The sequence below is a fragment of the Heliangelus exortis genome, chromosome 15 (genome assembly GCF_036169615.1).
Source record: "Heliangelus exortis chromosome 15, bHelExo1.hap1, whole genome shotgun sequence".
Taxonomy (NCBI): Eukaryota; Metazoa; Chordata; class Aves; order Apodiformes; family Trochilidae; genus Heliangelus; species Heliangelus exortis.
The window spans coordinates 3,359,010-3,386,942 of record NC_092436.1 but is presented as its reverse complement, the minus strand read 5'-3'; the positions used below and the strand labels follow the sequence as shown (position 1 = coordinate 3,386,942).

At 38.9% G+C, this 27,933-nt stretch overlaps 1 long non-coding RNA gene across 2 annotated transcripts in view; it reads right to left on the bottom strand.

The window, feature by feature from the left end:
* The window catches only part of LOC139803113 (uncharacterized), a 73,017-nt gene extending 49,273 nt beyond the window's left edge, over positions 1-23,744 (bottom strand). Inside the window, exons 1-2 of one of the 2 annotated variants that reach the window (XR_011728886.1) lie at positions 23,723-23,744; positions 16,548-16,666 (exon numbers count right to left, since the gene is read on the bottom strand). This is a non-coding gene — a long non-coding RNA (uncharacterized lncRNA). The remainder of the gene's footprint in view (positions 1-16,547; positions 16,667-23,722) is intronic. The other variant, XR_011728885.1, reaches the window with a different exon arrangement.
* Between the last annotated feature and the right edge of the window lie 4,189 nt (positions 23,745-27,933).

Genomic DNA, 27,933 nt, shown 5'->3' with positions numbered 1-27,933 from the left:
ACTTAAAAAAAAAAAAAATAACAGATGTAGTTCCTGAACAAATCAATCAAATGTACGATTCCTTTTGCATTTTCTATGTACAAAGAAATTGCAGCTATTAGCCCAGAGGGAATAATCCCAGTAAATCCATCAATCTGAATGTAAGGAGGAAGGGCAAAACACTGTGTGTTACAGGTACATCAAAAATATCAGTCCTGAATTGGACCGAAGAGCTCTCTCACTGTTCTCAATCCAAGATCCTACTTCACACAACAAGCAGAGCCACCATCCTTTTCAAATATCACTCATTAAAAAAAGGTCAAAAAGCAGAAAAAAAACCCTAAAACCCCACATATAATGATACTACCTTTACATGAGGGAAAATCAAGGCCTTCACTTCTGGCTAGCTAGCATCCTTAAATAGATATTTAAGATATAAGAAGCTCAGCAGTGAATTACAATTCACTAAAGAGGAGCAGTTACTCAGGGTGCCCATGAACCTAAGAGGTGGGCTCGGGCTCGGTGTCTTTTTGTCTCATTTCAACAAAAAAAGTCAATCCTGTTTATTCTTATGACCAAGAAGATGCTACACATTTGCAGTCTGTGATGCTTTGTACATTGTGTTAAAGCCCCCTGCTAGATGGAACAAAATATGTTAGAGGATTTAAGTGCTTAATCTGTTTCAGAGAAGGTTTTATCTGTTATGACCATAGACACTGTCAGCAGGAGGAAATCCAAGCTGGGAGGATGCTTGCAAGTCAGTGATTCTATCACATGGGGAAGAGGAAGATTTGCTGTAATGGAGTAAGAGGAGATTTTCTCTCAATCTCCATCACTCCTCAAAGGAGGTGCAAATGCAAACCAGTCTTCTTCACAGCACACACCTCTTCAGGGCCAAGTGGGAATTGCTGGTTACACCTCTCCCTCTGGAAGAGCAGCTGCTGAAACCTTCAAATGCAGAACTGACTTTGCAGAACTGCAAAGGCATCTCTTGCCAAGATGAAGACTTGCATTAGTCCTCTAGAGTCTCTGCTTTGCTGAAACTGTGAATCTATTATTTCAGGGGAGTAACAGGTCATGAAGCTATGAAGGGAAAGAATAAAGCCAGAGAGATTGCTGAGCACTTGGTGCAAAAACCAAACAGAACAGCTCATGCAATGTTTATGCACCCAACAACGATTGTTTCATAACTGATTTCTGACCCAAGTGAGTTCTAAACTTACCCATTAGGCACCTCCAAACTATATCTCCTCTCCTCATTTCATTTACCCTCTTCTGTGCACCTTATAATGGAAAAAACCAAAAAAAGGTGAGCTTTTCTGTCTTAGCCTGTTCCTTATTTTATAAGGTTGGCAGGGATGATACAGCTCACACTGCCTGTGGAACCTCAGTGCTGGAATGGAGCCTCCCAACATATCAAACCTTCCTCTTCCTGGAGGCAAGAAATGATCAAATGCACTTTGCATGCACAGATTTGGATGTAATTAATGCATGCAGCTCACTGCAAGCCTTTGATTAAGATAAAGGAAAACAGCAACCAGTTAATTTGGATCAAAATGAGTGAACCAGCATTCCAATCTTGTTCTGAAGGGATACCTTGACACCAGTTTAATGGGACATTAATGAATTTCAGGTAGTCTTTACAGATCAAACTCCCAGTGGTGTCTGTGGGAACCAAGCTGACTGCTGGAGCAATCTCTCCCAAATGAACTGCAAAGCCCATTACAGGGGAAAGTACACAGCACAAAAATCACAAGTCCAGATGATTAACTTTTCAACTGAGGTTAAGTAAATCTCCTATTCATGATGTGCAGGATATTCTACAAGGTGCTGAGAGGGCACCACTAAATATCAAACTTGAATTCACCCATCTGAGATAAAGAGATGAGCTCATTTGACACTGCTTAGTATGTAAAAGACTTCACTATGCTGAGAATCAAACTATTGGAGAGCTTTATAGACACCTCAGCTTACTATACATTTATGTACATTTTTCTTCATATTCAGGCCCGAAGTAATTCTCTACAGATGACTCATCCTGCTTTGACCCAAAGCTCTCTGGAGGGAATCTGCAAAGGCAGGGTGGTTGGCTGGGACATAGCATCATTGCCAAGTCAAAACATGAAGCATTTTGTCAGCAAAAACTCATGAGAACATCAGAGCCGTTGATGCCCTTAATGAGTTCACAAGACCATGGCAAAGACATAGAAGAAAATGCTGTTATCCTTCCAGTGCTGCAGTTATAACTTTTTATGTTTCACAAGCAAATAGAATTTTGGCTCCTGTATTACACTTGAGAAGACAATTCCACAGTGAGAAAAATCACTGCCACAAAAATCTTAGTTTAAAAATAAGGAAAGAGAGAGAAGTGAAAGGGGAGGACACAACCCAGAAAGCCACTTTGGGACCACAGGTAGCAGCAAGACAAGATTTCAGCATATGTTATTGTATAGATTTTTATATACAAATATATAAACAGAGCTGAAGCACAAGAAATTACGAATTATGACTCCTTCACATTTTTTAATAAAATAAAGTGTAGAGCTAGGATTGCTTTCACAATAGCTTGGGTTGCTCCTCCTGTGGCCAGACAATGCAGAGGAAAAAAATTAAGGCTACTGGGTAAGAGGAGGAAAAGAAAATAGGCTGGGCACATGAAAATAAGTCCATTTAGAGGGCTATAAATCTTCTGCCCCAACAGTTTCACAAACCAGACAACCACAGTCCATATTAAAACCCTCTGAGCTCCCAAGGTTCACTGATGTTTAACCCCAGCCTATCAGTTTTGCAAATAGAAGATACCAGTAACACAGCCAAATAAAATGTTTTATGTTGTTCTATCTTGTGGAAATCATTGTAATAAATAAACATTATGTTAATTGTTTCTGTTTTTCTCTGCAGTAGGTTTCTGTGAATTGACTTATTTCTTCAGGCAAAAGTACAACTTGCCCAGGTTATCACGAGACACATTTTGCCCTCTGTCTGATACTCCTTGGACAGGCTGAAGCACTGAGAATCAACTTTTATTACTGAAAATCTTCAGAGACTGTCAAAGCTTCTTTCAGTAGAATGTATCATGATGAGCTCATAAACAAGCCTGAACTATTACAATATCTGTTGTGGGAGGAACACAAACTGTGACAGTTTATTTTACTTTAGTAAACGAGGTTCTGTTCTGTTCCACAGAGAAGCTCTTGCAGAAATGGGTGGAATAACAAATGGAATATAGCCCAGTCTGAGGACTCAGCTTGGTTCCATGTTGGGTGCAGATCACTGACCTGCCTTGGTCTGAAACACATTATTACCTGCACTAAAACACAACAGAACAAACCTTCACTCTCTGCCAGGCACTCAGCATGATGCACACTCCACGTTGCACTTTCCAAACAGGGATGCCAGGCTTCAATTCAAAGAAAGTTTCAGTTTCACCCTGTGCAGACCAGGCAATAATTGATTTTTACTTTCAAGTGAAAGAACCAACTGGCTACAGCACAGAGCTGCCTGAGTGCTGCCTGGGGATTCACCACACAAGGGAAAATCAAGTTGCATTGTGTCAGAGAGAAGCAAGCAGTAACTTACAGGTACAGCTTTGCTGTTAAGAAATAAAGTAACCACAAATAGTTAGGTATCCATGAGAGTTATGAGGCTTTGAATACATTTAAAATATTGTTCTTCCACTCCAACATCTTAAGCTGTCTTTCGTTTAACCAGTTAGAACATCACTGCACAGGATTTGTTCTGCTACAGTGGTTTATGTTGTATAATGTTATTGCTGTCAATGATTGCTCAGTTTGCCTGCTAGCATTGGTGGCACAAAGCTAAAGGAGAATTTTGAAGTCCTGCAAGATTGTTCTAGGGACAGACATCTACAAAATTGGAACTCATACATGTAATTGGTATAATTATCTCTTTACAGGGCAGATGCAAAATTTAATTTTTCTTTAATAGCTCTCAGATCTCATTTACCACCACATGTAATTAAACACAAATATTCTATTATGTTAAGGAAAAAATGCCAGAAAGATATTTTGACAAAATGTTGTCCTTAGATTACTCTTTAATTCAGACAATTGCATTTATTTTTCCTTTTTAACATTTTTACTGCTTTTCATTTGATACTTGATAAATCACAGAAATGCTAAATGATTTTGTACAGGAAGAATAGAACTAATGCACCAGAAATATTCTGGACCACTAGTCTAGAAGTGAATGCACCCTTTTGCATTACAAACTGTATCCTCCTCTTCCTCAAATTTTACCTGAGATGCCAAAGAAACCAGCTGGACCAGCTGAGGATTTGATAGCCCTGACTGCTGGGAGTGACATGAGTGGGGAGGACAAGCACAGCCAGGGCACGTTTGTCTTTGGGACGTGTGGAACTTTGTCACCTGTGTCTCTGGGCTGCAGGCAGCTAACACAGAGCTTAAAGGCAGGGAGCAGCTGAAAGCTCTCCTGGATTACAGAAACCCAAAATAATTCTTGAAGTCACCTTAGCTAACCCCTCCCAAGCTGCTCCAAGAACTAAGTGCCTTATCCTTCAGGAAGATAGTAGGGTTAAAAAACAGAGGAAAAACCTCCCATTTCTCGTTCTCCAAGATTTATGAAATTAACTCGGAAATTACTTTTACTGTGATGATGTGAATGAAGAAAGATGGCATTGCAAGACATATAAATTAGATGGCACCTATGACAGGCAACTATAATACAGTGCAACATTCCTATAACTGTAAGATTTATAATTCTGCTTCAAAGTGAGTAACAAGGATAACGTTCATTTTTATTACTGAGTGAAGAAAGACATTACTTGGAGGGTTCTTCTCCAATATTCTTTTGGACAAATTTTAAATCAAAATGCTTGTTGGGAATGAGGTATTTCAAAGGTCTAGAGCTTTTTTTTTTTTCTAGCTAGAGAGTAAAGATTATACATCCTGATTTTTCCTCAGATTTATGTGGACTGTTACTTGTAATGACTGGAAACAACCATTACCAGCCCCTGGGGCAGCAGCAGCAGCAGCAGCACATATTTGCTAGGAATAGGTGGTAGCTGAAATAGGATTATTTCCCCCCCCACCCCAAGAAGAATACATGTATTCTTTTATGAGTGGGAACAAGGGCTGAGGTATTGTAGGACATTTATTCCCTGAGAGTTTGTCCTAATGCTTATAGTTCCCTTCTGACTACTCAATTTTTATGAAGAATACAAGTGAAAGCTTAAAGCCTTACAAATTTCCCAGGTTTTCTCTGGCTAACTACAGCCATTTGGGGAAGGGGCCACACAGGTACATGGTGCAGCCCACTGGAAATTTGCACTGAGGACGGGACTCAGCTGGGACAGAATAAAATCCAAGAACCTCAACTCCTGCTCTGCCAGCCCTTCCTCCCCCACCTTCCCTTTCCTCCACCTGTCTTCCTTTCCTGCATAACCTCCTCCATTAATCATTCTGCAAAGGAGATTCTCCCCTCAACATACCCAGAGCAAGCAGAAGGATGAAGTTCATGACAAGCAGAAGTCACCTCCCTGCCTCAACAGCCCCAGCTACCCTGAGCCATCCCGGGTGTCAGTATCAGGTGAAAACACAACCCCAGCAGGGACAATTTCAGGCCACTGATCAAACTTTTAGTCATGTATCTCCCACTAATGTCAAAAGAAATTACACAGCCAGATCCCTGCAAGCTGTTTGGAATATCTGAAAGTTAATTTTACAGCTATTGCTGGGGCAAAGAAACAGGAGTGCTCACAGGCAGGCAGTGACTAACAGGGACTGGCAGGACAGAAAGATATTAGTGCCTGGAAAACAGATCCCACTCCATTATTCCCTCCCTGAAGAATAATGAAGCTTTTGGTGTGTCACACATTTCTGTCCTCCCAGCACACAGGAGCCTGAGCACACTCCAGTCCTGCTCCCCTCTAGGGAGGAAACAGACACAGGATTGTCACAAGGATTTCTGAACACAAGGTCTTCACTGCCTCCAAAACCCTTGGACAGTTTGTTGCTTGTAAGCACAGTTAAAGGCTCCCTCTGACTTACTGAGCTGATTGCCAGTGACAAGAGCATCAGTCCTACATCTGAAGAGGCACAGAAAGAGCCCAATACAGCATCCTCCTCTGCTCCATCACCTAAAATAACTCCCCTGGTTGGGTGGATTTCTTGTCTGGGGCACTGGGCACTCCTCCATTACTGGAAAGAGCGTGGAATAAAAGTACTCCCAAACGCCCTGGTAGGGACAGCCTCAGGTTAGACTGGGGAAAAGGAAAGCATGGATTTGGCAAGTATTGATGGAGAGAGAAATCTAGATTTAAGATACATAATGAACAATTGAAACATCCTTGGTTATTATGTTAGTATGATTTCTACATTTTTTGAACTGTTCATTGCTAAATTAGAAGCCTCTGACATGACAGTGAAGCGAACCATCTCTTGAAGTAATCATACAACTCGCTGCATTTCTGAGAATCCCTAAAACTCCATCACACAACATTTTAGCTGAGCATGATACTGGAGTCACTATTGCAAATTCAGGTCTTGACATTTTTATTTCTGACCACTATAAATCTGTGCTGAATCTTTCACATACTACACAACTTTAATATTAGATACCACATTTTTTTTTTACCTAGAAAGAAATAATGACTGTCCCTGGAAATATTTCCATCACAGTGGAACATATGTTGGCACAGAGCTATGTAACAAGGACACAGCATCAATTTAAGATGCCACATTCATAAATCCAACCTGTACCAGGCTTCATCAATGTAAGAATTACACTTACCTGCTGCTTCTATATTTCAAAACCAGCTGGGAAACAGAGACCCTTTTGCTATTGACTCTTACCTATAATTATAACCATAGCCTAGAAGGCAGCCAAATTCCACTTAAAAACAAAGAAAAAAGCCCACATTTTTCAAATGCCATTTAAATATGAAAACACATTGCCTCTAGGACATTCAAACACAAAAATAGAAATATTTAGAGGAAAAGAAAGAAGCTTAAAAAAATCCAAGTTACAAGTATTAATGGGTGGGAAAACGAAATAAGTCTTGGAAGTGCCTTCACTGAAATCACCTATTTGAAAGTGATAGGATCAAAAAAACAAGTGAACTACAGAAAAAGTGTGACCTCTACTACAGGCTTCCTCCAGGAAACAATCATTTCTGGTCTCTGAATATCTAAGATACAAGAAACATTTATTAGAGATAATTGCTAATTATCCTCTGTGATCAGACAAGGAAATTCAAGAGTTTCAGATTTCAGCTTCCACACATTTCTTATGCTTATGGCAAAAATTACTTTGCCAAGCATATACTGTAGAAGAAACAGAAAAACATCAGTATTAAAGTCAAGTCCTGGTTCTGAAATGGCTTAAGAATAATTTTATACTATGTAAGTGGACAACACAAGACAAAATAACCAAGCTAATATTTGTTTTCTTGCTCACAGAAACAATGGGGAAATTCCCCAAAGCAGGAGCTCTCACTGACCAGTGCTGACCATGAGGGAAGTGGCTTTGTACATTTGGCAGAAGTGAATTTGGCTCGAGATTGAAATTTGAATATATCCTTCAGGAAAATCAGTGATGGATAAAACTGGAGCAGAGTTTTTACACATTTTGAAATTGAGACAAAGATGGCAAAGTTAATATTTACTTTCCTGTCCTTTGTGCTGATTAGACCAAACACAGAATAAGGACAAATCTATCAGATCACATTTTCCAACACTCAGTGCTAAAATCATCTAAGTAATTGTTCTCTTGGGGTTAATATCAAGTCATGCTTATCAGCATTTGATAATGCTGATAATCATTATTAGCTGTCATAATCAGAAATGACAGCTAAATCTATTTGTTTGATCTGGCATTTTTATCTTGTAAACTTGGGTCTAGTCATAGACTAAGAGCAACTTTTTTATTTTTTTTTTATTATTATTTTTGTGTATAGAAGAATTACACCCATGGCAGTTGAAAATTACTTCTGCTCTTGTTTTGAACAGTGATGATTTCCCTGCACAGAAAAAAGATTTAGTAAGAAAAAGAGCATCTGACGTATAATTTTTTCTTCTGCCTGAAACATGAATAATCCACAAGCCCATGTCTTCTTTACAAGGACATGCTGAAAGATGATTTTCTTTCTCCTCCTTGTAGAGGTATAAATAGTTTTAAGAAATGGAAAACGGATCTAAACATGGAGCTTCTTTATGAATTATTAGAAGAAAATAGAACTGGTTGATTATCTATCACAAAGCCTAAAATAAAAAAGTAAGAAATAAGATTTCAGCATTTGAGCCACCACATTCAACATTGCTCCCTCTTCCTTTTGCTGGTGCCAGTTCTTAACTCAGCAGGCAGCATTGCATCTGACCAGCAGACTTCATATCACACAGATGATGTTCTCTGGTAGGCAGCAGACAGCCAGGCTGTATGGAAATTGGCCCATGAAATGTTACAATGTGCAACTAAACCAGTGAGTGGAAGTTAAGAAATCATTCCATAGGAGGGAATTTCCTATTCTTACTCCTAGAGACTGGATCACACAGTGGGACATGGACAGTCTTCAAGTTATACCAACTAGCCCCCCAGTTGCTACATTTTTTTTTTTTTTTTTTTTTTTTTGTTCCAAATAGACAACACAGAAGCAAGAAGCATGAAGGTTTGGCAGGCACTAGAACAGCTTTTCATGCTAGAAGGAGAGCATGGCAATTATCCATTTTAAATACTTTCCATAACAAACCTGCTCTGGTGTCATTTGGTTGTTTCTCCTGTGTTCACTGCTGGAAGCATAGTTTTAAACCTCAGGAACTAGGAAAAGATAGATGAAAACACTAGATAAAATGAGCATCCAGGGAAGCAGAAAGTTAGAGGTGTGCAAATGTATGGTAAGAAAATAGCCACAAGGCATCTGCTCTGATTTTTACTTTAAAATCACCACTGTAAGTAAGACAATATTTCTGGGACAAGTGACTTCTTGCCTAGTATTTGTGGCCCATTTATTTCTGGTATAGATTACTGCTTTTTCAAGTTAAGGATAACAAGAGCCTCATGGGCCAAGTCCCCCAATGCCTTAAATTCCCCAACCAGTCCCACCACAGTGCATGTCCCAATCCTGGAATAAGTCACAGAGCTGACAAAATCCCAGAAAAAAGCTGAGTTTTTCAGATAACTTTGTATTATTGCAGCACAGGCAAAGATATTTTTAATGATGTCAGGTGCAAAAATCAAATGATTACTTGTTATAACTATTACCCAGGAAAAGTATCCAGCTTTTGTGTAGATTGTTGTTAAATGACCCACTCCAAGTGCCTCATTTATTGTGATACAGAAACAGCCTTTGTTAGTTGAAACAAAGCTTAGATTTTCAATATAAATCCAGGAAAAATCTGTCCTATAAAAATAAAACCATTTTAATTTGAGGCATTTGATTTTGTGGCTTTTGCTTTTCAAGCCTCTCACACAACACACTGGAAATCCCTGTATCTGGGGGCATTTTTCTATTAATATATAACAACCTTATTAATGGGGAGATGGATCTCTTCTGATACATTAACATCTCACTGTAGAGAACTGAAAAGAATTATCAGAGACTTTCTGCCAATACCATGAATTATTTAGCTGCTGGGCTGTAACACGTTTATTAGATTCTAACTAGTTTGCTTTTGCCAAAAAGAAACTGTTTGTCATCACTCTCCAGCATTAACACAAAATGTGTAGCACTGGAGTGCTTTAAAGAAAACTGTGGTTTTGAACTGCTGCTCTTCATCTAATGGTTCTTGAAGCCCTAAGAACTGAATAGTCCCTTGAACAGCCAATACCCACAGAAATACCTACAGAAAGCACCCACAGAAATACCTGCTGCACTGAATTCTGTAAGAGCATTAAATATTCAATGTGACACTAAGATTACTGTGCAGCATCCAAAGTTACACGTCCAGTAAGGAAAACAAAGTTAACAATCAGGTAATTTTCTGTTCAGAATTCATTGCTGGTCCAATGTAAATGGATTCAGCTACAAAGCAGGTTCCTAGTGAGCTCTGAGCACTTACTGAGGCTTACAGGAGCAAGTCTGGTTTAGGAGACTGCAAATAACTGCTGCTCAGCAAGTCCACTGGAAAAAGAGCCCTTTTCCTTGGACATCCTTTGAGCTGCGAAGCTTATTGAGCCAACAGAAAAATTGCCACTTTGTTTTTTTATGGTGGAGTGTATGTAGTCATATATGGAATGCATACAAGAACTTTGAGGATTAGGAAATGCATATAAAAGCTGTGCAGATCCACTATTTTAAATTGTAAAGTGACAAGTCAGACAATTAGACCATGTTGCTTGCTAATATTCCAGAACCTTCATTCTCTTTTCCCATTTATACTGAAATATATGCACAATCACGTTGAGCAGGGTAATTGAAAATTAAGCAGATGAAATTACTCACAACAGCAATATTTTAAATTCAAATAAGTTTTGTACCATATGGAATTTACAACACAATCTAGCAAAACATTGTGTTGTTGCTTTGGTGAGGCAGGTGCTTTCTTTCCATACTGCTGGATCTGCACCTGTATTGTCTGAGGCACAACTCAAGCCTGGTCATTATGGTCTGTAACCAAATGAACTGAAACACTACAAGAAACTAATCTTGGCCAACTCCCTATTTCATGCCTTTCACTGCAATTAGAAGCAGGAATATCAATAACAAAAGAACCTGACACCAGCTAATGTGTTTTGCAAATAGTGACTTAATCTTTACTGCTTTGCAAGCTTCAATACATCTCCTTTAAATTTGCTCATTGTAGATCCTATTCATACAGAGTGCTTGTAATCAAGATGCTATACACATGTACATATGTGCATATACACCTTATTTTAAAAAGGTGCTAGCGAAAAGCCATCTTCTTTCACACCTGTAGCCAAGGATTACTCACAAACATGTTGGAGCAGTCAGCAGAGCTATCTTATTACATTGTGGAAGGTTTTGGGGTGTTAGAGATTGGGGTGATATCAAGAACCAAATAATTTACTGTATTGCCCAGTGTTCAAGTTCACTGTTGTCTTATTGCTGATTTCACTATGCAGACACAGTAACACAACCAGGATCACTGTGGGGAAGACCCACAGTTTTCAATACCAGAATTTCATGGGTAGGTGGGAATCAAACTAGAGAGTGCCAAATACTTTCCCCTTCAGTGACAATTTTCCTATCATTACTCACTCTTTTTCCAAGGCTGTTTGATCTATTTGTGGGAAGCTCTTTAACAGCAATGCTCCTTGGATGGGAAACAATGAGATGTAGAGTAGAAAACTGATGCTCTTCATTACAGTAATTTTCAACCTGTCTGACAGCAACAGGAATTCAATTACAGTCCTCCAGTGGCAATAAACTCCATGTACTAGATCTTAATTGTTCAACCATTAGTTTGCAATTTGCATTTGTACTGTAGTGACAGCTGACTCCTTCCATCAGTAGCAGACATTCATATTCCTGAAAAACCAAATATCAGTACATCTAGCTTAGCAAGGAAGCTTCCTATAACAGTAGCACCAGCTTGTTTACTTAAACTATAGCAATAATTTGCAGCTCTGGAGTATGACACAGCTTTTCTGAGGTCCTGCAAACCAGAAGCAGTACTGAATGCTGAGCTGGTTATATTTAGTATCCAAGTTGCTCGTGTTTTGATTTGCTCCTCTCTTAAAAGAAAAAGGAGGAGGAAAAAGTTTCCAGTAACTATGGATATAAGCTGAAGACCACGCTTGAAGAATGCATGGTACAAGTTTGTACATATGGACTGAGGTAAGAACATGATTGTAAGGGTGCAAGCAAGCCCTTTATCCTTTACCCCTGGCACACATCCAGGAGTAAACCCATGTGTGCAAGCTGGATCCAGACAGGTCTGTGTGCTGCCTGCTTGGCAATACCCATTCCCAATCCCAGCCTGGGTGAAGTGAGGCTGTGCTGATGGCTGCAGTCAGAAAAAACACCTCCTCTTTCAGGAGCACAGGTACAAGCCATCAGTGACACAGAACTACATAACAGCAATAAGGGAATTCAGGACTAGGGGGGGAAAAAAAAAAGAACTAAAATTCAGTAGCTGAACAGCATGGGGAAATTAGGCAAAATACTTGGTCATACATCACCTTGATTTGGCAACTTGCATCAATCTTCACCACTACTTAAAAACCCAAACATATTAAGAGCTGGGGAAAGTAATGACGACTTGATGCTGTGCCCTGTGGGCAGCTGCCTCACCCTGATGAATTGCTGCTGCTCTCTCTCCACAAATCACTTCAAGGCATGGTGAGCAAGACCATTTTTGTGGGAGGAAATATCAGATTTCTGTCCAGAGCTAAAAATCTTTTCCTTTCATTCACATAACAGACTGAGCCTAACAATCTTGGATCTTTTTCAGCACAAGACTCAGCTTAAAGATGCTTTCCCAGTCTCTAAGGAACAATTCCAGCAGTGTCAGTCTTTATGCATTCAGGATTCAGCCTGCTTCTGACAGGCCTTCAGAAAAAAAAACTTCCAACTCACTGTAGTCTTCCCTGTTACAGACAGTACTTGGTACTGGTGGCAGATATGTGCTCTGGCACCATAAATCTTAACAGCAATTTGTTACTGACAGTTTCTATCTTATGGAAACTACTGTACCTGAAGGAAAAAACAAAAATAAAAAAGCGGGAAAAAGCAAAAAAAAGAAGACCAGATTTTTATTTTCTCCTCCTAGGAAATAAACATTATTTTCATTCAGGGAAATCTAAAAATTACTTAAGCTGAATCACACCAGCTGAGCCTTGATCAATATGAACAGAAGTTTATTATGAAGTTCTGCTTGAGAAGTATTAGACACACGGAATACCTAAAGTCTGTTTTCCTTCAAACTCTACACAATTCACAGCACTGATTTCTACAGCCCAAACCCCATTTTGCTATAGAATGTTGTGCCTATCTTAAACTAAATTATAGTTCTAATTAGGCTACAAGAAATCAGCTAAATCAGCAATCAGTGAACTGAAGTAGCAGAAGTATATTCAGGGAAATTTTTCTTACAGAAAATAGGAGGTTCAGTTCATAAATGCCAAGCAGATCATGACTCAGATGCTGTCACTGTGGAGAAATGAGTCAATCACTAACAAATTGTCCAGAAGGAAAAAAAACCCAAAAACCAAACTGCCAGTATTTACCTGGGTGCAGAATAAATAACCACCCAGGTAACTATTTTAAGGTGCAGCCTATACTGGCAGTACTAATTGTATTACCACCCACCCCATAGTTCCTTCCCTACAAAACCAGGACAGATGTGAATCTTTGACTGGAACAATCACCAATGAACAAGAAGGGATGCTGTAAAAATCATATCAGAGCCTTACAAGAGGATTCAAAATGGCAAAGGTGTTGTTTTGATCTACATAATCACTTTGAACAGAAAAAATCTCTATCAGCTCAAGGTATACAACATGTCAGATGTTATTGTCAGCTCTCAGTTGTCTGCTCTGAGCCCAATAGTAGCAAGGAGTTGTAATCAGTATGCTGGAAGAAATATTAAAATTAATAAAATCTTAAAAAAAAATAAAATTTGGAGCATGTATCCTTCAAGCCACTCTGGTGAAGTAACATCAAGTGTTATTTCAAGTGTTATTACAGCTTTGTATGCCACGTTTATTCAGGCTGATTCTATAAGACAAGTTTTCAGACACAGTATCCAACTCTAAAAATATACAATCGGTGTTACTATTGACCAGTAAAACAATGCCTGTTTGGATTTGTTTTGTGTTCCTTAAAAATCAAGTTTTATCCTCCTCCCTGCTACAAAAAAGAAAACATTTCTAAACTCAGGGTTGCCTTTTAAACCAGAAAACTTGTATCTGTATTTTCTCCTTTGCATAAACAGAACTCTGCTTGCCTATGCACAAAGCATTTATCCCAGGAAGCTTTGACTGCAGAAGACACCATCATGATTCATCGTGTCTGTATGTTATTACATTTTATAAATAGTGGAAAATAGGCCATAAATGCTGCTTTATGTTTTAAATCACTGTTTTGTCTAGCCAAAAATACCTCTAGAGTACTAGTGCTAGAATTTCAGAAGAGGAAAATTAAATAGGCACGTGCTTTCCCTTTATGTTGCAAACTTGCACTGATGGGACAGCACATCTCTAAAGTTACATAGGTACAAAAGAGAGTAAGAAGAGCCAGACTTCAGGAAAAGAATCATCTTCCATAGTCTTTATCCTGAGCCAAGCTCAGCTATGAAGAGCAGCACCCAAAGGCACCCAACCTGCCTTTCCCAGAGGAGCAGGAGCAAGAAGAGATCAGCTAAACTCTATTTAAATAAACTACAATTCAACAATGAAATATTTTAAAACAAGTTCTGCTTCAGCTGCAGCCCTGCAATCCCAACACGAGGCTCTGATTGTCACAGCAGCTGAGATTTTTTTCCTCCAGGATGGTCCCTGCCCAGCATGGAGGCTGCAGAAGGATGGAGCAGCTGCCTGCTTCTTCCAGACACTCACCCATCCATCTGGGCTGTGCTGAGCCAGGAGCAGCAAGAAGATGTTCATGTTGTGTTATTTCTCCCCCTTCTTCCCTTTAGAGATATGCCTAGTGTCAAATCCCCAAACCTGCACTCAGCTTGTGCCATGACAGTGAACTCCTCAAGCCAGCAGCAATGCAGCAGAAGCCCCCCTTTTCCTAGGTGTCAGAGCTTGGCTGTCAGTGTGCACATTTACATCCCTGAGCAACAGCCAGAAATTCCTGTCTGACTGTTAAGATAAGCTCAGGATCCCTTGAGAGAAAAAGATGAAGCCTGGGTTGCTTTTGACTGTAGTTTACTTCAATGATATCTTCAACTCAGACACCAGTTTCATGCAAAGTTTCATATTTCTTTATATCTTTTCCCAACAGTAAACTTCAGACTAGAGAAAGCCATGCACCTGAATGCACAAATTCCCCTGCACTGGCACAGAGAATACAAATGCTCACTGCATGGCTGCTCCAGTGACCAGGTAGCAAAGATACAGGAGATGGGATGGGGGAGAATAAAAATCAACAAATGCTGAATGGATGTCAGACTCGTGAGGAAGCATCCTGAAGATGATGAAGGGCTAACATAGATGGTTCCTTTATATCCAGTGATTTTAATTAGCAGTCTTTTGCATCTTATCAGTTTCTAATGTCATAGGTAATTTTAGTGCATGAAACATTTCCTTATTCAAGTGAAGTCACTTGTCTTAAAGATATGCTATAGAAAATAGAGTGGAAACAACCATACAACAGAAAGAAGGAGATTTTAATAAACTATTGGATATTGATGGTAAGTATTCTGCCAAAGTCTAAATGTCAGACCAGTAAAGAAGTAGCTTTAAATAGTACAGCTAAAATTTACCAGCAGCAAAGAGAAAGCCACCTCTCTTCTGAGAGAACTCTCCTAGAGAAAGAAAAGACTATTTCTGTAAGCACAGACACAAAGATATCCTCAACAACCTGGCTTTCATTCTTCATGACTGGTTACCCATTAAATTATCAAGTTAAATTTAATATCTCAGTCCTTATCTTGCAGGTGGCTCCAGGACCCGTGAGTAGAAAAAAAAAAAAAAAAAAAGTATTGTAATGCTGCAAGAGAGATCTGCATCTAAGGCTATAAGGCACAGCCCAATTTCAGCCATCAAAACAAATCCCACCTCTGAAGACCTGAGATCTCTCAGGAATGGCCCATGGACAGAAGAGCAAATCCCCCCAGAGCTGCTGGATGTCTTCCCCCCTTCTCCTGCTCTAGTTCAGCAGGACAAACCTGCTGCAAAACACATGAAGCAGGCTGATCATTTTAAGAGTATATAGCAGCCAGAAATCCAGTATAACTTGAGAGTCAAGTTCAGATGAAGAAGAGGAGCAACAAGGAAAATCTGCCAGGAATGATCAGTTCTATCTCAGGCTTTCTGCATCTAGTTTGTATTTTGCTGTTTGGTAGCTTCTCCACTTGTATATTCTTCCCAATCCCTTTCCATTCCCAGCACTTCACAGATCAGGCCTGAAGTCAAGAAGGAATTAGTCTCATTCTGAGGGGAGTTCACCTCATTAGAGGGAGGTGGACAAACTGGAGGTAGTTCAGAGAGCAACAAAAATTGAGGCAGATGGAGGGCGACAGACTTATTAGAAAAGATTGAAAACACTAAATCTGTATCTTGGTCCAGTGACAGTGTCAGGGGAGCACAGAATAACAATAAAGATTTTTAGGGCATAAAAATGGAAAGCAGGCTTTAGATTGTAATATGTAGAGCTAGAACAAATGAAAGAAAAATAGTCAAACTTGCTCAATCAGTTCCAAGTTAGTTTGTACAGAACAAGATGTGTATCTACTGAAGAGATATTTACTAATCACAGCACATGAGTGACTATGGCCTTCAGCAAAGCTACAGTGAAGAATTATTTTAGAACTGCCAATAAGTCATGTGTTTTTCACTTGTTAAAACAGTAGCTGAACATGGAGATAGAAATCTTGGGTAAGAGACCAGTACAGTGTATACACCATTGGACATCCTACCTAAAGCAATTTCTGGTTTCCTGACAGACCCAGCATTTTATCACTCACCTGAAATTAGGTTTAGTGCCTTCCTGTCTACTTTACTTCAGTGATTTCAGCTTGCCATCAGAAAAATAACTGGTTCTGTTCCAAGAATCTCATACCATTTAAAGGTTTGTATCAAATTCCTCAAAAAAAAAAAAAAAAAGCCAGTTTGAGTTCAGCTTTAAGACATTTCTTGCAGCTCATCTAACAATCTGGAGGTGACTGCAAGAGTCATTAATCTGTTGGTTTTGTTTTCCTCCTGGAGGTCAGGGCAACTCTACTTTTAAGATTAAAATCTCAGCCAAGTGATTCTGAAATGATTACAAGGAGCCAGGCTTCAGAATATCTCTCAAATTCATGGCAAGCCTGCATAATCAAATATTCCTTTTTAATGCATTTGTTCTATTTAATAACATTACTGCTACCAATTTATTGGTCTTTACCCCAGAAAGGTTGCCTGCTCTCCTTTTCCATTTATAAACTGGGACCATCTCTTGATCTCTTACCAGAATTCTGGCATTTTAAACACTACAGTGTATATCATATATCATAAAATGTGTGATCAAAGGACAGTAGGTTCTACTAAAGTTTTTCTTCTAATCTTCCCTCCTCAGGCAAAAACCTGCATGAATAGATAAGTGACTCCCATAAGATGAATGAAACTTTTATAGCCAAGCTCACCCTGATACCCATTCAGGTTTTCTAAATCCATTTATACAATGTGATTAAGGAAACAAGACTCTCCCAACATTCAGATATATTTCACTCACAAAATAAAGGCAAGATTATATCCTGCATGGATTATTTTTTTCAAATATAGGGAAAACAATACTAGACCCTGTAACAGTTCCCAAGGGGAAAATGTAGAAGTAGTAAGAGTCTTGTTTCAAAGACTTGTGTACAAGCTTGTGTATGAAGATAAAGCAGTAAAATACAGCAAGGCAGTCTAGGATAGTAGTTTTCATATATTTGAATAAATAGCTAAAAAAAAAAATAAAAAAAATTTAAAAAAATCAATGGGACTGTGTTCAAAGAGTAACTGATGTACTTCATTATCACATCCACCTGGGCTGCTTTGTTACTGTTTGCCAAGTAATAGGATGAACATTTTGGGTAACTCTTTGCATCCTTCTGATCTTAGCAGACCTAAAGAAATCCAGAAACTGTTACGACTTATTTTGGAGAAACAACTAGAAGATTTGCTGCTTTTGTAAAGATGAAGGCACAAGGGACAGAATAATTGTACTTAAAATCCCTGCCAGCAGTTTTAATGAATAAATAAATACATGCCTATTTGCTGTTACCATACCAACCTGAGCCAAGGGTGGTATCCTTTCATTCTACAGACATGCAGAAAATCCCCAGTTACTGAAAACAATTAAATTGGCTTTTTACTGACCTGTTGAACATACCTATAAATTGTCTCACAAATTGTACAAGGTTTCACTTAAGGAGGAAAGCCACCAATTTGGGGTTTTGAGTTTTGTTTGTGGTTGCTTTGGGCTTTTTGTTTTGGGATTGGGTTTTTTGTTTGGTTTGGTTTTTGTTTTTTTTTTTTTTTTGGTTGGTTGGTTTTTGTTTTGATGTTGGTTGGGTTTTTTTGGTCAGCCTTTGTTTTCTGACACTGGACATTTAGGAGGCTGGGAATGAGCCTGATGTCCTGCACAGTGGCTCTCTGCTGGCTCATGCCCAGCTTCCAACTTGCAACCACCACTCAAAGCAAGATAAAAATCTCAACTAGAGGGTAAAAACTCCTATATGTGACAGAACACCCAAACCACCTTTGACATAGGCACAGTTCAAGGAGCCCACCAGAGTAATTCCAGTATTAAAAGCCTGGTAGATTTTCAGCAGCTCTTTCAAATACCAGGAGGCATATTCAATGGACACATTACAATTAAAAAAATATCTAAGCATAAATAGAAATAATATATACACATGCACATGCATTAACTGTATTACCTGAGCATCTCCTTGAACAACCCAGCTTCTGCTTGTCTCTCTGCATAGTACAAGCTTGGCAAGTGGCACTGTGACCCCTCAGGACAGAGCAGATTTCTGCTGCTGTTGTTCATAGCTTTCTGGCTCAGTGTTTTTTTTGTTTCTTGGGGTTTTTTTGAAGTTTCATCTATATTTCACTATTCTCTACTCCACATCACCAGGAAGTCTTTTCTATGTCTATTCCAAATGTGAAAAGTTTGCCTTTAGCATGGATCCTGCAGATTTATGATTTTAACAGTGGCAGACCTGACTCTTCAGACAAGGTGCAGAAAAGCCAGCCTGTCAAGTATTTCAAGGCCTGGTCAGTAGTAAAAATCATTTCTAAGGGGGAAAAAAAAAACAAACAAAAAAAAACGGAAGCAGGAAGCAAGTACAGCTCCTAGGAGTGTACCCTGGGGGCTGTTAGTCAACTCATCCATACTATAACATCCATATATCCATCCATACTATTCATTCAGTTGAAGCTGAATGAATGGAAGGTACTATCATGTGAAAACAAAAAGCAAATTGCTTCTTCCAAGCTCTGGAATCTAGGTATAATCTTCTGGCTTATCTGGTTGCATAAAGAGCTGCTATAGTAAAAAGATTTGCACTAATTATGTGAATTATCAAATAAAACAACAGTCAGAAAATAATAGATTTGAAAGCCAGAAGGTTAATATGCACACTTATTCTGAGCCTTTCCCTGTCCTGAATTTCTGTGTAGAAAAACACAGTTAAGGTGCCCAGCAGAGACACAATCCACAATTACTTTATGGAAATGACTACCAGCTCATAGCTATGCAGCAGGTGTAAAGGAATATTTCCTGCAAATATTCACTTTAAACTGCTGTAATAACTATTCTGTTAACCCCTTGTATTTATATACACCATTTACAGACCCATGAGCACACACCAACTATTGAGACTGGAAATGTGCTTGGTTTAAGTGAAGATGATTTAGTAGAAATTCTACTTTGCCAGATTCACATGAGTGCATCCCATGATGGAAACCTGCATTGCTCTGGTTGGGCCACATGTGATTTTATAGCTCTGAGAAACAGACATGTATGAGAAGCTTTATCCCTGCAAGAATGTGCTGGGTCAAGAGAAGATGTGATAAAAGCCTGCTCCTTGTACAGCTGACTGAGAAAAGCCATTTTAGCCACTGCATCAGAGGAAAAAAGTGTGTTCCTCTTCCAGCAGGGGTTTCGGATGTTAATATATGAGGCAGGTTTGACTGCACTACACCAGCAGGTCTTCTCTCAGTCCCAGAAACAAGAATTAGTTTAAATAACACATGCAAGGGAGTCTTGGGGCTTTTTACAATGCATCCAAATACTGTAATAGCAATAAGAAAAACTTCAAATTGTAGCAACATAACACTTACCAAATCACTATAAAGTGCTGAAATACTACAACTTTGTATTTACTTAGCTTGTGCTCCTACACACCTTTTACAGATACTAGAAATAATCTGTTTAAGTAGACATGCAATAAAATCACAATATTGCTGTGAAACCTCCTGCTATCAGCAGGAAATAAGATTCTCTTATACTTCAGGAAATAAGATTCTCAAAAACTGTTTATCAATTTGACAAGTATCACTGTGTTTAAATATCCTTGGATGTCCATCCTGTTTCCCTTACACAGGAGATTTCCACCCCCTTCTAAGTCTATGGAGAAGAAGGACCCATTATTGAAATATTGATTTTACTGAAAGCAACGAGAGTTTTGCCATCTGACCCTTCCCCCTTTTCCACTCTCTCCATGAATAATGGCAGAGTGCCCACAGGAATAAAAGCTCCTTGCAGATTGTTTGGTAGTGATTAGAAAAAGGGGGAGGAAAGTGAGTACAAAATGCACTCATCTGCTTTATAACCCCACATGGCTCTTATTGCAAGTTTGTTGCTTCAAGTATAAACAAAAGATCCAGCAGGAAACACACTGTATTATGGCAAAAGCAACTGCATCCCACCTTTGGTTCTGGATTGACTCACAGTACCCTGAGGCCACATCATCTCAGCCTTAAGGGATCTCTGCCTGCCAGATTGTGTTTACATGAGGATTTCTTATGCCCAGACTGGATCTAAAAACTCAGGGAAAGACACAAGCAGGAGCAGAGTTAGTGTCCTTAAGGAACAGTGGAAAACGAGCATTATTTAGGCTGGAGTGCAGAATATACTGCCTTTTTCATCTTGTTTTGAAACATGTTACATGTAATAAAGCTTAAACTAAGCTGGAAAGACATCACACAACTATAAAACTAAGCAGGAAGGCAGAAGTAGGGCTTTAACAGGGCAGATGCTTTCTGAACTTGGCCAGTCCTAAATTTACAGCTAAAATCCAGTACAGCTAAAATCTCTTCTCAGTGAAGAGAATCCCTGCACAGGAATCCTGGTTTCAGACTTGCAGAGCATAACATTTATTTCACAAGAAGAAAAGAAATGAAATGACCCCTGCTTAGGGGTTCCTAAAAATGGTACTGAATGCAGAGTCAGAAAAATATGCAAGAGAACAGGAGAAAAATCATTGTATCAGTGTACATTTCATAATATCATTACAAATGACAAACAAGTGACATCTCTAATCCTTAAAGCTGTTTTCCATTAAAAAAAAGACAAAAATACCGTGTAAGTCGGAGAAGAAGCATTCCCGAATGAAAATTTCCTATAACCAGCCCTACTTACTCTGCTTGTCCTGACCTCACAAGATTTACAATGTGTTTCTGGGAAATTATATATCAACAGCTGCATTAAAACCTGGTAAACTAAGAGTCCTGCTAACCTCACAAAATATGAGCACAATTTGCTTTTCTCTTTTCTAGCCAGACAGGCCCCTGGATGTTTCTGCTCAAGGTGTACTTTATTGATTAACCACTTTAGTCAAGAGCATCATCAGAAACTCATCTACTTATTAATTTCAGCTTTAGAAGTTATCATAACACTGTCCCCTAGGCACTAGTTCTTCCTCAGGCATTTCTGTCATTTCTGTCAAGAGTACTTCAAATTAATTGGCAAGAAAACCTGAGAAGTACTGATTTTGTGGAAAAAATTACATTTACATGGGTTTATGAAATGTGGCAGAGACTTGTAAAATAATGAAGAGCAAACCAGAGGTAAATTGGTGCTCCTTATACCAGGCTGTGTGAGCATGGACACAGTCTACAAGCCATTATATGAAGTACTAAAGGAAATATTGAAAATAAACAGTACATTACAAGGTGCAAAATTAGACTGAAGCACTCACACCTCATGATGGGGAGGGCAGAACTTTAGAAAGATTACAAACATATAGACAATATTAACTACATGGAAAAAAGGACCAGGGTTTATCTATTCTGGAAAAAGACAAAATATTTTGTTTAATTCATTCTTACTCTTAACTGGGAAGAATCTGCTACTGACAATTGGAAAGGAGGGAGCAACCAGTTCATCTACAGAGATATTGCTGCATATGCACACATGATTTATTGCAAGACCTGTGATAAAAATGTTAAGAAAGGAACAAAAAGAAAAAAAAAATTAATCACAGATATTGACAACTCAGGGGAACTTTGAATCCAGGAAATATTTTTCTGTATGCATCTGTGTCTATTATGTAGAAAGATCTATTGAATTTTTCAGTTTCCAAGATGACACTGGGGAGAGTCAAGGCTTTGAGTAGCATACAGGTAATTTATATTTGCATAAGACGGACCTAGGACATCACAGCTGTGAGGCCTAAATTTTGGCAGCATAGGAAGGTGGCCCTCTAAACACTTGATGGACAAGAACAAACAAGGCAGTTGACAGCTGGATAACAATCTTTTTGTTGTGCAGCATCACCAGCTGCTTGGTGAAGTAGCTTTTAGAATAGGCTATGCATTGCAAATGTTGAAACACTTCTTAGGATGTTAACTCTCCCATTTACTTACTCATCTGAGCACTGTCAATAAATGCTGGAACATATTGCTTTGAGAATTCAGCAAGTTAACATTCAGTAATGAAAAATTACCACACTGAAACCAGAGTTAATATAAAAGAAAGCAAAAAAAAATACCTTTGGTAATGCTCTTTACTATGAGCAAATATAAGAATGTTATTCTAGTTAATTTTATCATCATCTTATCCTGTTTCCAGCAGCTCTTACATGATCCCTGACTTCTAGAAAAGCAAAATGGGAATTCAGGACTGAAAGGTGCCTCCCAGGACCTGGAGTGCAGGCAAGGTGTGTTATTACTTCTATAAATTAAGTTTACATTAGAATTCCTGCTGGGGAGACTTATTTCAGAACCTTATGCCTCAAAACATAATTTTTCTTTCAGAAAGCCAAAGTTACACTCAGTAACAAGATGAGTGGCAGCAGCAGCCCCACGGGGTGTCCTGAGGTCACCTCCTCCCCACACAAGCCCTGGGCTTCAAGTAAAAGGTGATTTTGCATTAGAGCCATCAAACCTTTTCTTGTTCAGCAGCAGCTGCCAACAGCTTGAGCACAGAAGCAGGGGGTATACACAAGTCTTTACTGACATTTTCTTCCTTAAGACAACTCTTTGCTTTTTTTGAGAGGTACATTTTGAATTAACAGAACAAAAGCCTGAAAGGAGGCTTCTGATTTCCACATTCATTCTGGAAAACCCAAGCATTGGTTCAGGGTAAGCCTAACAAACACTTGGGAAACCTCCTTTAGTTAAGCAACATTCCTTGTTGCCATTAAACGCATCCTTCCCCCTTAGAAAGACAAGAAACTGTGGAGCAATTTTCAGCATTTCCAATCACTAAGCAGAAGACTAAAGCACTTCTTTTTTTTTTTGGTAAAAAATACTTTTGTGCTCCTGTTGGCACTTGGGATGATTCAGGAACATTGAACCACATACAGTACAGCAACAGCCAGGAGAGCCCCCAGAGCTCAGAAAACTTTGCATTTAGTTTGAAAGGTTTTCAAACCACACTATCACATTACTTACTGTACTCCCGAAAACATTAAGTAAGGTAAGGTTTTTGTTTAAAAGCAACACTCACTCAGCCATTACTTCCTAATGGGAGAGGACCCCAGGCCAGCACTTTGGCAGAAACTCATCTGTCTCTGCAGCAAGCTCCCTGCTAAGATCAAAGAGTCTTCAGACTAAACCGAGCCTTTGTTAGAATACTAATCAAGCTAATTCACTTTTTAAGATAAAAAACCTCAAGAGCATCTAAAGCAGAAGAAAAAATGTCCCCCACCGAAAGGGCCCTACTCACCTGGTCCATACAAACAGGTCTGCATTCCCTGAGGGGGTGAAGAGTTGTGGGGGCCCTGTCCCGGGCCAATCCCTGGCTCTTCTTAGAAGTGTCCTTTTAAAGCAATACATGTGACAACACCCAGAAAAAAAAAAACAAAAACTAGCCCTTCCCAGGACAGCTGCCATTCCAAAATTAATCACAGGTGTCTTCTCAACAACTAAAGGGCACTTTTTGCAGGTTTGGTTTTTTTTTTTTCTTTTTATGTGTGCGGGTTGCTTTGGAGTTTTTTTCCCCTTTAAAATCTCCAATTCAGAATATCCAAAAGCATATTTCACCATTTTGCTTCCTGCAATATATATATATGTTGGATTTTTATTTTTTCCTGTGGATGAGTTGGAGTTTTGTATATTGCTTCTTGCTAGAGGAGGTTAATGGAACTATTAAAAACCTTCATGTCCTTCTAAGCATAATGTGTTCAGAAAAATATTGAAAAGCAAGTTGGGAACTAGTACTGAAACAATGTCTTGGCAGCACCTACACTGTATGTGAAGGATGGAGCTGTGATTCGCAGCCAGCTCATGCTGAGGCTTCAAAAATATTGTCAAGCAGAAGTATAGGGCAATGCAGTTATTTTGAAAAAGAAATGTGCTCTTTCAGAGGAAAAAGAAATCCCCAAAACACTGAGCAAGTGACATTGTGCTTTATGGCTTAATTCAACAAAGAATTTAAAGATATATTTAAATCCTAATACTTAATCTTTTAATTAAGGATGTGCTTAAGTATTCTGTTGTCTAGTTTGGGCCACTTGACTCTGTTCTTTATAATGCCATATAGATTGTAAAAGGAGTGTGAGGAAATTTGATACAGGTATAGTGATTATATTTTTTTGTTTGGTTGGTTTGGGTGTTTTTTTTTGTTGTTTTGTTTTGTTTTTTTCTGGAGCAGGGGCAGTTGGATGGAGAGAAGAGAATGAGGATGATAAGCTACAATAAAAGCATATAAATGAATAATTGAATTCAGCTTTCCATGCCTCATGGGAAATCGTCAGAAGGTTTACTCACTAAATTTACTACAGGTTTAGAGGCTCTAACACTGCTTTCCCCTTCTTTACCTATTGAAGCAAAGCAGGATTTTCAGTTCTGGGCTTTTTCACCCAGGATGTCCTTGCAGTGCTGGTAAAGCAGTAAAGCTCAATGGCACCTGGAGCTCACAAAGCCCAAACCCACTCTGTCTCTGGCTGACTGACAGGCACAGGGATCTTGTAGGGTTGGTATTTTCCTGCTGTACAATTACAGCCAGCAGGCTGGAAACAGATGGTTATGTCATGGGAAAATTACTAGAATAAGATGTAAACAATTTTCATCCAAGCTATGTTTTGCTTCTACGTGCAAAGGCAAAAGGAAAAACTGGAATGCAGTCTGGATCAGGCTTGTTTACAGCGTTTGCAAGGATTTTCTCCACTTCAGCTGCACCCAGTTTGTCCTCTGCAGATCTTGGGAAGGTAAAAGAAGTTTGTCTGGAGGCAACTGCCAGTATTAAACCCAGGCCTGGTTCTGGGCAGAGAGTAACCAGTGCTCCTAAATGAGAAGCTACTCAAAGGTGAGGGTGCTGTCAGTTTTGCTTTTCTCATATTGCCTTTATGATGAACTCAACCAGATTTCTGGTTTTGGTAACAAAACTCTCAAATTATTACTGAGAAAGGTAGAAGGAGGAGAAACATGATTGTAATTTATTCCCTTGATCCAAATTCTTCATGGTTATACGTTTGTCTAATTTTTAATGGAGTATAAAGTGAATGATAGTAACACAGAAGCTTAAATACTGTTCCCTGACTACTGAAATAGGAGCTACAGCAAGAAGGAAAACATAAGAAATATAGAGCATATTGGAATGTCATCTATTGCAAACATGACTGCATTTTGAAAGCTTTCAACTTGGTCAGCCTCTGATTGCTGCTGCTTTAATTGCTTTATTTGGGCTCTTTCCCTTGGTGCATATTGGTGTCTTTCCTAGCTGCCAGGGAAAGTAAAGTTTGTCATCTTCCTGGGAACAAATGTTTATCTTGTGCTACCCCAGAGCCCACTGGGTTTGTACAGTTCTCACTCTGCTTTTGATTTTTTTTTCTTCTGATGATTAATCTCCATGTCCTTAATTATTTTCTGCTTTCAGTTTTTACATGAGGTATGGTGGGTGGTAAGATGACAGTATTTTAGGTGTTAGTAATACAAATATATAACTGAAGTAAAAGGTCCAAATCACCCTTCAGAAAAACACCATTTCTATATAAACATTTTTTTTTCCTTTATTAAAAACAGGTCTTGAATATAAGAGGAAACTTGTATGGCAGTTGTTACAAGTAAGCACTTTCCAAATTAATTATTAAATGCTAGTGGGTTTTAATGTGTGGTAATTTGGGTTTAAGCTATAGAAAAATACATCATTTCCAGTATAAAGAAGATAGATTCATGTCTTCAAAGCCTCCACTGTAACAGAATGGTTGCTTAAATCTTTGAGAAGAAATCCTGTGAAAACAGTAATAGAATGGGCTGCCCAGAACTGATTTACAGCCTAATCCTGCTGCCTTCTGCCCAGCTTCACTTGGCTGGTGGCTGAAACAATAAAGAGCTGAGACCAACAGTGGGTGGAATTACACCCATCACCTCTTCTCTAAAAGCTGAACTAGAAATAAAGCAATTTTAGAAGGCCAGTTCCTAGTGAATTGGCGTAGACAGAGCCCAAAAGTCAGGTACAGGCTGGAGAATTATGATATTAAAATTTTTTGTACACGCATCCTAATGGATCCCACTCGAATGCAAGGCCCCTGCCTGGAAACTTCAACTTTAGAGGCTTGGAAGCTTAACAGTGTGTCTGGAATCAAACAGTGGTGTAGTGGGGTATTTGCCTAGGATCTTGGTTTAATACTGATGTACAGGAGCCATTCCATCATTTCACAATGAGATGGACAGATAAATGAATGAATAAGTGGTCTTTTCTAATCTGACTTACTAGATTTTTCTGAAGCCTGCCAGAGGCTTCCAGTCCCTGGAAACTCTTTTCTGGGACATCTCCAAATCGATAAGCATGTGGAGACACTAATTAATGTAAAAGCTTTACTTGCAAAAGTAGGGATACTAAAAAGTACCAATATTCTTTTTTTCTCAGATCCTTCAATATTTTTCACTTACAGAGATTCTGTTTTATTAGGCACTGAGATATTTGGCTCCATTTCAGGCAGAAGTAAAGCTAAAAGGCACTCTTCAATAAAATACTTTTACTGAGCAGGGTTTATTAGTTGCATTTTATGAAAATTCTGCAATAATGTCTAGACATTTTGTGTGTAACCATGTTTAGGTACTTCAAAATCCTCATGTCAAAAAACTTAATCTCTAATTATTTTTAATATTTTTTTATTAAAAATTCCAGCAAATTCCAGCACTTGCTTACAGACAGAACTGGGCACTTGGGATCTTTCACCCATCCCTCTCTCTGCATCAGGTGTCTCTGCAGCTCAGGCCCTTGCCCTGGTATCACCTCCTGCAGGAAAGATCTGGTTTAAGTAGTCATTTCTTTTTCTCCTTTCTCCAAAGCAAACCTACTCTCTCAGAATTAGAACACAGACCTTTGTTTTCTGACTTTCTGTGATTTTAAGATCAATCTACAGTTTTCCTCAATTTTATCAATGTTGTCCAGTCAGCTGCATGGCTTTGAAACAGGCAGCTTTTACCCAACATTGTGCTTTTTTCTCACTTTTCAGAAGCTGTTAGAGCATTATTTTTCCATAAATATTTAGTGAGTTTAATATTAATTAAGAAAAAAAAAAAGAAAAGAAAGAAAGAAAAAAAAGAAAAGGATGCTTGCTGAATATTTCTGCTGTTTTTTCCTTTCCCCTTTTTTCTGGTGCTTACCCAACCAAGCCTTTCACAAAGCAGAGCCCTGGGAATCAGTCCCTGTGATGAATCACCCTGTCTTACGATGCTCAGAAGCTCTCCTATACCATTAAATCAGGCTGATCATCCAGATTTTCTGATATATGGTCTGTGCTTCAGCTGAAAATAGGTGAAGGCAATAAAGTTGTTCCAGTCTTGCAGCATAAGCAAAGGTGATGGGTGCTGGAGTAGGAACCAAGGTGCTTGACAGTGTGCTCTGGAGACATCAGGGATATAATGAGGGTTTTTGTGCTGTGCCCATTCTATACAGTGAAAGTAAAAGTGTGAAGTACAAAAATGCAC